The sequence below is a fragment of the Populus euphratica genome, unplaced genomic scaffold, assembly GCF_000495115.2.
Source record: "Populus euphratica unplaced genomic scaffold, PopEup_1.0 scaffold1670.1, whole genome shotgun sequence".
In the NCBI taxonomy this organism is placed as follows: Eukaryota; Viridiplantae; Streptophyta; class Magnoliopsida; order Malpighiales; family Salicaceae; genus Populus; species Populus euphratica.
This window is the reverse complement of record NW_011501518.1, coordinates 23,816-34,306: the sequence shown is the minus strand read 5'-3', so window position 1 is coordinate 34,306 and position 10,491 is coordinate 23,816. Positions and strand designations below refer to the sequence as shown.

Here is a 10,491-nt window from a genome sequence, read left to right as displayed (position 1 = left end):
TATATATATATAAACACTAAAAACAAAACCATCAACATTATTTGTTATATTACAGGTTAATTGTTTTTAACATAGAAAAAATAGATCACAAGAGATTATTTAATATTATTATCAAACTTGTTAGTAGGTCAATTTTGAAATCTCCTGATCCGATTTTTTGTTTAATATGTGTTTAAAATTAAATTATATAAAAATTATTCTAACATGTTTTAGTTGACTTAGTAAGTCTAAAACCACCTTGAAAAACTAGTAAAAAATGTGGTTTGAATTTAAAAAAAAATGAAGATGATATTTTTATTTAATATTGGGATAATAATATATTTGATTGACTCATGCTATACGGTAAATTAAAACAAAATATGAAGATATTCAAAATCAAGAAAATATTGAAGTATAAAATTGAAAACAAAAAAAAAACTAAAATGAAAGGGGGCAAAAGGGTGAAATGGAAAGAGTTATAAAATTAAGGGGAAAAAAAGAGATGAAAAATGAAAGGGGACAAAAGAGGGGGAAAGGGAAAGGAAAAGGAGAGAAATAAAAAAAAAAGGTAAAAAAAAGGGATAGATCTTTTTTTTTTTTTTTGAATGATAAAATTAACAAAAAAAAAAAGGAAAAGAAAGGGAAAAGAATGGAAATGAGGGGAAAAAAGAAAATAAAGGGCGAGAAAAAAGACCTACTTCATTGTGTAATAGGGAAGGTGGCAGGACAGTTCTTATTTTAGTATAAAGTAATCCTATGCAAGAAAACCATTTTCTGCGTGGTCTTTTTGTTTGGCTTTGTCCAGTGACGGGAAAGCTTGAACGAGGAATAGATTACAAAGCGTGTTCCTTTGTGTTTTTTTTTTTTTTTTGGATTTTTTGGATACATGTGATCAACATTTTATTATAGAGATAAAGGGTAGCCGACAAGAGTGTCCCATTTGGTTGTTAGATACTGAAGAATCCATAAATAAAGTCCAATTAGAAAATCTACCTACTGCATTTTTTACCTTGTTGAATTAGCCATGTTGAATGTGAATAGATGACAGAGCTGTAAAAAAAAAATAATTGCTCTAATCCTGCTATTAGCATATTCATAATCTTCTAGTCGTCAGCATCCGATCAGCATCATAGTTTCTGCAAAATCCGACTGTGTTTAAATTCATGATGATGGATCTGTACTGTCTTAAAGATGGAAATTATCTTATTAGAAACTATAATCAACAGGATGAAACAGGTCAGGCCAAAGAAGGCTGAGCAGAAGATGAACTATAAATGATAATCTGCGATTGTTTGAGAGTAAAAACAGAACAGTGAGGAACATGATCTCCTTCAACATTCTTGAATTTACTTGATATGGTCTTATGCGATAAGGTTTTAAAGCTGATATTACCAAATAGAGCTGGTTTCAGCTTACGGTTTTTATTCACTCCACAGCCATGTCAAGAGAGTGTCCTAATACAGTTCTATTTTCCCCATACCTGCCATGCAAATGTATTTATTCTGTTGAACGATGCCTGTGTCTTGAGTTGTGAACTAACTTTTGTTCTGGCATCAGAAACAATCACTTTTTAACATCTTCAAGTCTCCGTACGAAAAAATATATGGTACAAACCACAGAAGTAGATGGAAACATTTGTAGTACAATTCTGATTAGTTTTTCCATTATCTTGTATTTTAGAACTCTCCTTCTTAATATCTACTTGTGTTTGATTTCATATTCAGAGGGTTTCAGCTTTTGAACCTCTGAATTCGCTTTGTCCTCGCTATCCAGCTTTTTCTAGATTTTGTCTTCATTGATTTGGAAAGGAACACTCCAGCTGTTGCGTTTGTTTTTGGCAAATATTGAAGATAGGGGAAATGAGGAAAGGGGGAGAGGAGTTTGACTGCAGTAGGAAATAATGGTGTGGCAGGCAGGAACAGGATAGTGGCATGCTCAACTATCACAGGACTGGAATCCCTCCCAGTTCCCAGCAAACTATGCTGATTTGATTCGGTATGATGGTTTCCCTTCAGATAGGAGTGTAATTCTGCTTTTCAATGGGGTTTATTGTCAGATTGTTTGCAGTTGTCAGTTCTCGCCAGTCAGAAGGAGCTATACCGGAAGAATTAGCCCTCCATAGGCAATTAGGCATATCCAGATTTCTGCTTCTGAAACATACCAAGAGTCTAAGCTCAAGAATGCACGAGGCTCCCAGCAAGACAAGTTACACACCTGGAAGTCGTTCCTGCATGTTCACGTCTTTCCTTGGCCCCGTAATTTCCTGATCTATATTGGTAAGGAATGTTCACCTAGCAATTTCTTGAAGGTCGAATTCTCAAACCGAAAATCCTCACCTAGTTCCCCATCTTGAATCCACTTTTCAACTTTGTTTCTGAGTGTCGTGATGCTTTATTTGATTCCTAGGCTGCCATTTTTAATGCAGAGCTCCTCTACCTCTGCCAAAAAACAGGATTCTGTGCGCATTTATACCGTTTTGGCCTTCCCTTAAGCATATAGGGTCCCGTGTCTTCATTCTTGAGGTGTCGATAGTAAGTAGCGATATCCAAGGGTTCAACAACGCGGCGATACCTGGTACCAAGATCTATCCTTGCATCCTGGCACTCAAACTCATCGGGGAGTTTATATCGCTTCAGTATTCCCATTATCTCGCCCCATATACCTGCTAGCTCAAGCCTGTCCAGATTAGCATGGAAATCTTCTTCATCATAGCAGCTTTCGCTAAGTTCGCAGTTTCTTTTGTATGCTTCTAGTTTCTGTATTTTTTCCTCAATGTCTCTCTTCTTTTCGTCGATTACAGCCTGGTTCCTCAGCTTCTGCTTCTCTAATTCTTTAGCGGCGGCGCTAATATAGAGCCTGGCCCTATCGCTCTGGCATACCAAATAAAAGACACCATTACAAGCTGTGGTCATCAGTCAGTCATGATTGCTATTGAAACTAATATGTCCAATTTCAGCAAATTTTGTGGATTCCAACTCACTGTTACTTCCTGTGTATCCAGATAAATTAAGCATGATAACTAACCATCTTTTTGACGACCGATCATGTGAGGAGCAAAGAAGCAAAACTTACCAGGCCTAGCCCACCTGAGGCATCATCAACTAAAAGATAATACAAGTGCTTCTAGATGACCATGATCAAAACTAGATACAATTTGCTTTTGTAGTTCAAGTGATCTCTTAGACTTCCTCTGGCAACTGTCACCTTTTCTTCTACTGTGCTTAACTGAGAAGAATTGAACAGTATTTGCAAAATGGCATCTGGATTACTTTCGACAACAAGTTTCCTATTACAGAAGACATAGGTCCCTAAGGGTGTGTAGGGACTTGATTTAATGAAGCTTGATAGAGTCTCTAAAAGGAGGTTTGTGCTCCCCACGGTATTACAGGCAGCATAGCTAGCAACAGACGATGCATTTTCCATCACAATAACAAAGAAACCTGGAACTTGATCCGCATGTTCTTGCTTGTAAAATTTGGATTGAAAAAATCAAGAACCTGCTGCAGCTGTTGCTCAATAGCTGAGAGAGGAGTAAGTGAAATCCGAGGGAGGGACAATGTCATATCTTGTAACAAAATTCAAGAAAGTAGCGAGACCATTTTTCACGCCTAAGCGCATGGCTCATGGTGCGATCGCCAGCAAGGGGAGAACCAAAAGTAAAACAGAGAGGAGATGTATCTTTAAAGCCTTGTCGAACGTACAGTTCCAAGAACCAAATTGTTGCCAGGATGGCAATAGCCCCCTCCTGAAGAGTGGCCTGCAAGCACAACTGGCTTCCTGCTAGTCACGGCTTTTTCTACCTGAGAAGATTGGAAACCAACAACACCCTGGAGTTAGTTTTTCATTGTTGATCGCTATGTGCTGTTTGTAATTCAACTTTTTCCTGCATTGATCAGTTTCCCAAATAACACTGTTGTCAATCGTATCAGCAACTGTTTTTCCCATAGAAGAACTCAACTAGCATCTTACATTTTACATGCCGTATCCACAAGGGAAGTGAAATGAATTTCAAAGCCAATAACCATAACTATCAAACAATTATGAGATTGGATGAAAATAACAAAACATATATGCATGGAAACTACCAAAAAATAGTAAGAAATAATAAAATACATATACATTTAGATGGAAAGATTTAGGATATCCAAAGGAAAATCACAACTGATAGTAACAAAACAGAAATCAAATGGCCAGAATACAGCGGACTCAGATACCTCATTTTTGAAGTGTTGATTAGACAAAACTGCTTTGTATCTTTTGAGAAAAGCTTCATTTCATGTAGCAGTTTCATCAAGACCTGTAAACTGAGGGAAGGGAATAGCTGGAAGGTCCACCTTCTTTCCTCCGAAGGGATGATTAGTGAACCATGTTAGGATGTTGGTATGCAAACCCGACAAGATAAAAGACAAGGAATATGATAAAATGAGAAATGAGATACACAAGAATTTACGTGATTCACCCAATTTGAGCTACGTCTATAAGCAAGTATAGAAAGATTTTACTAAGTAATATGAGAATTATAACATCTCTCAAGTAATAGGAGAACAACTAAAATCTCTCTATTACTAGAAGAAAACACCTTATTTACTCTCTCACAAATACCTCATAATTTTGTAGGATTACTCTCTCTTCACTCTACTCTACTCTACTCTTCTCTTCTTTGGTGTGAATAATAAACTTGGAGGCATTGCCTATTTATAGGAAGAGTGAGGGGACAAAGACCATAAATTATGGCATAAATTATACCAACAACTTATCTCTACTAATTTTTGTCTTCCACTAATACTCCACTAATTTTTATCTTTCACTAATTTTGTCTACCACTAATTAATGGATATACTTAATTTAATTAAGTATTGACCTTACATTCTTCCACTTGAAGACCTTGATGATTTAATCAAGTCTTTACACATGATCATCTGTGATTCTTTTATCCTTTTTATACTTGCCATCTTCATGCTGCTTACGTTTCTGCTAGACCATAAGAGGATCTGCACCATATATACTTATCAGTATTGACCGGTTTCATCAAAGCATCTGCTGGGTTTTCTTTTGTATGAACCTTTTGAAAATCCACACTTCCATCTTCTACCACTTCGTGAACAAAGTGATACTAAACATCTATGTGTTTTGTTCTTGAATGAAACGCTGGATTCCTTGCAATATGCAAGGCACTTTAACTGTCACAATACAAAAGAAGATTCTTTTGTTTGTGCCCAAGCTCCTCTATAAGTTTCTTCATCCATATTGCTTCTTTACAAGCTTGTGTAGCTGCCATATACTCAGCTTCTGTTGTGGATAACGCTACAACAGTATGTAGTTTAGAGACCCAGCTCACAGCTCCTCCTGCAATTATGAACACATAGTCTGTAGTGGATTTTCTTTTCTCAAGGTCACCAGCAAAATCTGAGTCAACATAACCTCTGACAGTAAATTCTGATCCTCCATGACATAATGCGGCATCTGAGGAACCTTTGATGTATTCAAGATCCTCTTAATAATATTCCAATGCTCTTTACCAGGATTTGTCATGTATCGACTAGCAGCTCCCACTACTTGTGCAATGTCTGGTCTTGTACATATCATGGCAAACATTAAACTTCCCACTGCTGATGCATACAGTACTCGAGACATCTCCATCCTCTTTGCTTCATTGCTAGGAGACATATTTGAGGATAATTTGAAGTTAATAGGAAGTGGGGTGGAAATTGGCTTACAATCTTGCATGTTGAAGCGTTGCAAGATCTTCTTCAAATAATTCTTCTGAGAAAGCCAAATCTTCCTCTTACTTCTGTCTCGGTAAACTTGCATACCTAAAATCTTGTTTATTGGTCCCAAGTCCTTCATATCAAACTCCCTAACCAATTGTGCCTTTAATTCTTGGACTCGACCTTTGTTGGGGCCTATCACCAACATGTCATCCACGTACAACAACAGAATGATGAAAACATCATCTTCCTCAAACCTCTTATAATACGTACAATGGTCTGAACTGAGTCTGTTGTACCCAAGGCTAATTATGAAAGAATCAAATCTCTTATACCAACACCTCGACGCCTGTGTGAACCGTATAGAGATTTGTTCAACTTGCAAACCAAGTTCTCCTTGCCTGTTTCAGCAAAACCCTTTGGTTGGAGCATATAAATTTCTTCTTCAAGTTCTCCATGAAGAAATGCAGTTTTCACATCTAACTGCTCTAAGTGAAGATCAAATATAGCACACATTGCTAAGACTATTCTGATTTTAGTAAGTCGTACCACCGGAGAAAATATCTCATTGAAGTCTATTCTTTCTTTCTGAGCATATCCTTTCACCACCAATCTTGCACGATACCGCTCCACTTGGTCGTTGCCATCACGCTTTATCTTGTAAACCCATTTATTTCCAATGGCCTTTCTTCCTTGTGGTAGTGGAACAAGATCCCAAGTATTATTCTTGTATAGAGCTTCAATCTCCTCTTGCATTGCTGTCATCCACATAGATACATCTGTGCTTTTGATGGCCTTGTGGAAAGTTGATGGCTCTCCATCCTCTATTAGAAGACAGTATGCAATGTTACTCTTAGTAACATATTCTGAATGCCAGACCGGTGGTCTTCTTTCACGAGTCGACCACCGAACTTCAAGAGTTTCAGACTCTATTTGTTCTTGCTCTTCATGATCTGATGCAGCTTTAGAAGAAGTATTATTCTGAGTATTTTCCATCTGGATTGTTGTAGTCTCCTTTAGAATGCTATTATATTCTTCCATTTGCATTTTACCTTCTGCAAATATGACATCTCTGCTAATGACTACCTTGTGGGCAGTGGGATCCCACAAGCGATACCCCTTCACTCCATCAGTAAATCCCAAGAATACACATTTTCTGGATTTTGAATCCAGTTTGCTAACTTCTTGTGTATTGTACATCATATACATAGGACTTCCAAATATATGCAATCGAGAATAATTAGCTGGTTTTCCAGTCCACATCTCCATCGGTGTCTTCAGCTCAATTGCAGTTGATGGAGATCGATTTATCACATAACAGGCGGTATTGACTGTTTCTGCCTAGATTGGCTTTCCTAGACTTGCAGCCTTCAGCATTGCTCTTGTTCTTTCTAACAGAGTTCTGTTCATCCGCTCTACCACTCCATTTTGTTCTGGAGTGTATGCCGTTTTGAACTGCCTTTTGATACCTTCATATTGACAGAAGTTATCAAATTCATCACTAGTATATTCTCCTCCATTATCAGTCCTCAAACACTTGATCTTCTTTTCAGATTCAAGTTCCCCGTGTTTTGAAAGTTTTAAAGATTGCAAGCATATTTGTCTTCCTTCTAATTGAATACACCCAACATCTCCTGGAGAAGTCATCTATGAATGATACAAAGTATCTTGCTCCTCCCAAGGATACAACCGATGCTTGCCAAACATCAGAGTGAATCAAGTCTAAGATGCATTTGCTCTTAGTTGTTGATGTGCCAAACTTTAACCTGTGTTGTTTACTTGTAACACAATGCTTACAAAAAGGTAAAGTAACCTTTGTAAGCCCAGGGAGTAACTTCTGATCAGAGAGAACCTTCAAACCTTTCTCTGACATGTGATCTAGTTTTTTATGCCACATCATCGTCTTCTCTTCTGCAGGACTGGCTGATGCGATTGACGTTTCTACCTCATGATGTGTTTCTCCCATTAAAGCAAATATATTTGCAACTGTCTTTCTTGCCTTTAAAACCACCAGCGCTCCTTTGATGATTTTCGTGATTCCATTATCTGTTCGAATCTTACAGCCAAGACTATTGAATTGTCCTATGGACAAAAGATTCTTCTTTAAGTCTTTCACATGTCGCACTTCTGAAATAGTATGAATTAAGCCATCATACATCTTCAATTTGATGGTGCCAATGCCAACAATCTCTAAAGCATGATTATCACCCATGAACACTTTGCCTCCAGAGATGGGTTTATATGTATGAAACCAATCTCGATTAGGAGTCATATGCCATATTGCTCCTGAATCCATTAGCCAGACCTTAGTGAGCTCTTCTCTATCTGTAGAGATTGTTGCTGCTTCACTATATAAAACCTCTCCATCTTTGAAGGTGCTTGCAACATATCCTTGAGGTTTTGATGACTCTACAGTATTCTCTATACCCTTTTTAAACCAACAATCCTTTTTGAAGTGCCCTTTTCTACCACAGTTGTAGCATTTCACAGTCTTCTTACTTCTTGATTTGGACCTCCCCTGCCTTTGACTCCCATTAGAGCCACGCTCCGTTGATCCTTCTTTTGACACCAACAACACCTCTGCTTGGTTTGAACTGTTTTTGTCTCCTTTGTTTTTGCACCTATTTTCTTCTTTCAAGATAACGGCTGCAACATCATTTAAGACTAAATAGTCTGAGAGGATATTATTTGTCAAGTTGATAATAAGCTGATCATACGAATCAGGAAGACTTTGAAGTAAAAGCTTTGCACGTTCATTTTCCTCTATTTGTTGACCCAGCGTAGTGAGTTGTGAAAATAGAGTTCTTATTGTGTTGATGTGGTCAATCACCGACGTGGTTTCTGCCATTCGAAGGGTATAAAGTCTTCGCTTTAAGAAAATCTTATTGTGCAAAGACTTGGACTCGTATAGCTTTGTTAGAGTCTCCCATATCCCCTTAGCTGTTTTCTTCTCCGCCACACTTGATAATACTTCATCGGCTAATGCTAAATGTATGTTAGCAATAACATTTCCATCCATCTCATTCCATTTTGTATTCAATGATCTCCTCGGGTCGATCTCCAATTGCTGCCAAGCAATTGTCTTTCCTTAAAATTGCCTTGATTCTCATTTTTCATAGTGAGAAATTGCTCTCATTAAACCTCTTAATCTCGTACTTTGCTGCCATTATATTCACCGAGATCTATTCAACTATCACTGTTTCACTAACCTGCAACGTATATATAAATAGTATCGTGTGGATAATACTTCACTAAATAAGTTCCCAGGAAAGATTGGAGGAGTCATAAACGGTCTTGCTTAAAACCCAATCTTCTTATACAGAACTTCTAGATTGTATTTAATCACCGCACTTCTTTTCTATATACACCAACAGTAACAAATGCAAACAGTACCGTATAGATGAATAGTACCGTATAGGCGAATAGTGCCGTAGACGTGAATAGTAACCGTATACACGAATAACTTTTGTGTATTAACAACACCAACCAAAAGGCTCTAATACCACTGTTAGGATGCTAGCATGCAAACCCGACAAGACAAAAGGCAAGGAATAGGATAAAATGAGAAATGAGACACACAAGAATTTATGTGGTTCACCCAATTTGGGTTACGTCCACAAGCAAGTATAGAATGATTTTACTAAGTAATATGAGAATTACAACATCTCTCAACTAATAGGAGAACAACTAAAATCTCTCTATTACTAGGAGAAAACACCTCACTTACTCTCTCACAGATACCTCACAATTTTGTGGGATTACTCTCTCTTCACTCTACTCTACTCTTCTCTTCTTTGGTGTGAATAATAAGCTTGGAGGCATTGCCTATTTATAGGAAGAGTGAGGGGACAAAGACCATAAATTATGGTATAAATTATACCAACAACTCATCTCCACTAATTTTTGTCTTCCACTAATTTTGTCTTCTACTAATTAATGGATATACTTAATTTAATTAAGTATTGGCCTTACAAACCAATCATTTACTGACCAAGAACCAGGAAAGCTAAAAATAAACGATGATTTGTTAATCTTCTTAGAGAGATAAAGTTTCTCTGGAGATTTGTGAACCTTCATGGACATCAAGCACGCTGTCTTGATGACTTGTTTGTTGATCCCCACGACCTCTCCAATCTTAAGGGTGCCCATGAGCTCTTTTTTATTCTTGTCAAATTTGCAGCTTTTAAGGTTTACGAAGAACTTGAAGCTGCAGAAATTTAGACCTTTGATTCTTTTCTTCTTGTTTTGGTTTTGTAACTCATGCCTTCTACAACACCTTGCTCCTTCTCCTTTTTAATTTTTTTTGTACTTACTTGGTAAGATAAGTCAGAAATATGGTGTTGGGGAGTGTGTATTTTTTATTTGAAAATATATTAAAATAATATTTTTATATTTTTTAAAAAATTATTTTTAATATCAATGTATCAAAACGATCTAATACCATTAAAAAATAAAAGAAGAAAAATATGCTTGGTTTTTGGAGACTAATATCCATGCAGCTCGAACATCCTAGCATCCCTCATTAGGAATTTCACATCTTTATAACCATGTTGAATTAGCCAAATTGGAAGTGGGTGGATGATCTGATGATAGGAATATAATTTCTGTAATGTTGATGCTTTTACTTAATTACTTTTCTTTTATTCCTTGCACCACTGGCCAGACATTGCTCTCATGAAATCCAGCATGTAAAGATATTCATGATGACTGATGGGCATCTATTAGAGGCAGGCAATCATGCAAATTTCAGCAGATTTCTTCTTTGCAATCACAGATTTCTTATTCTCTAATATTTGACATTTGC

General features: G+C 37.0%; 1 pseudogene; it reads right to left on the bottom strand.

Annotated features, from left to right (window-relative positions):
* Positions 1-1,505: 1,505 nt before the first annotated feature.
* Positions 1,506-9,919, bottom strand: LOC105117995 (lipase-like PAD4; annotated as a pseudogene).
* Between the last annotated feature and the right edge of the window lie 572 nt (positions 9,920-10,491).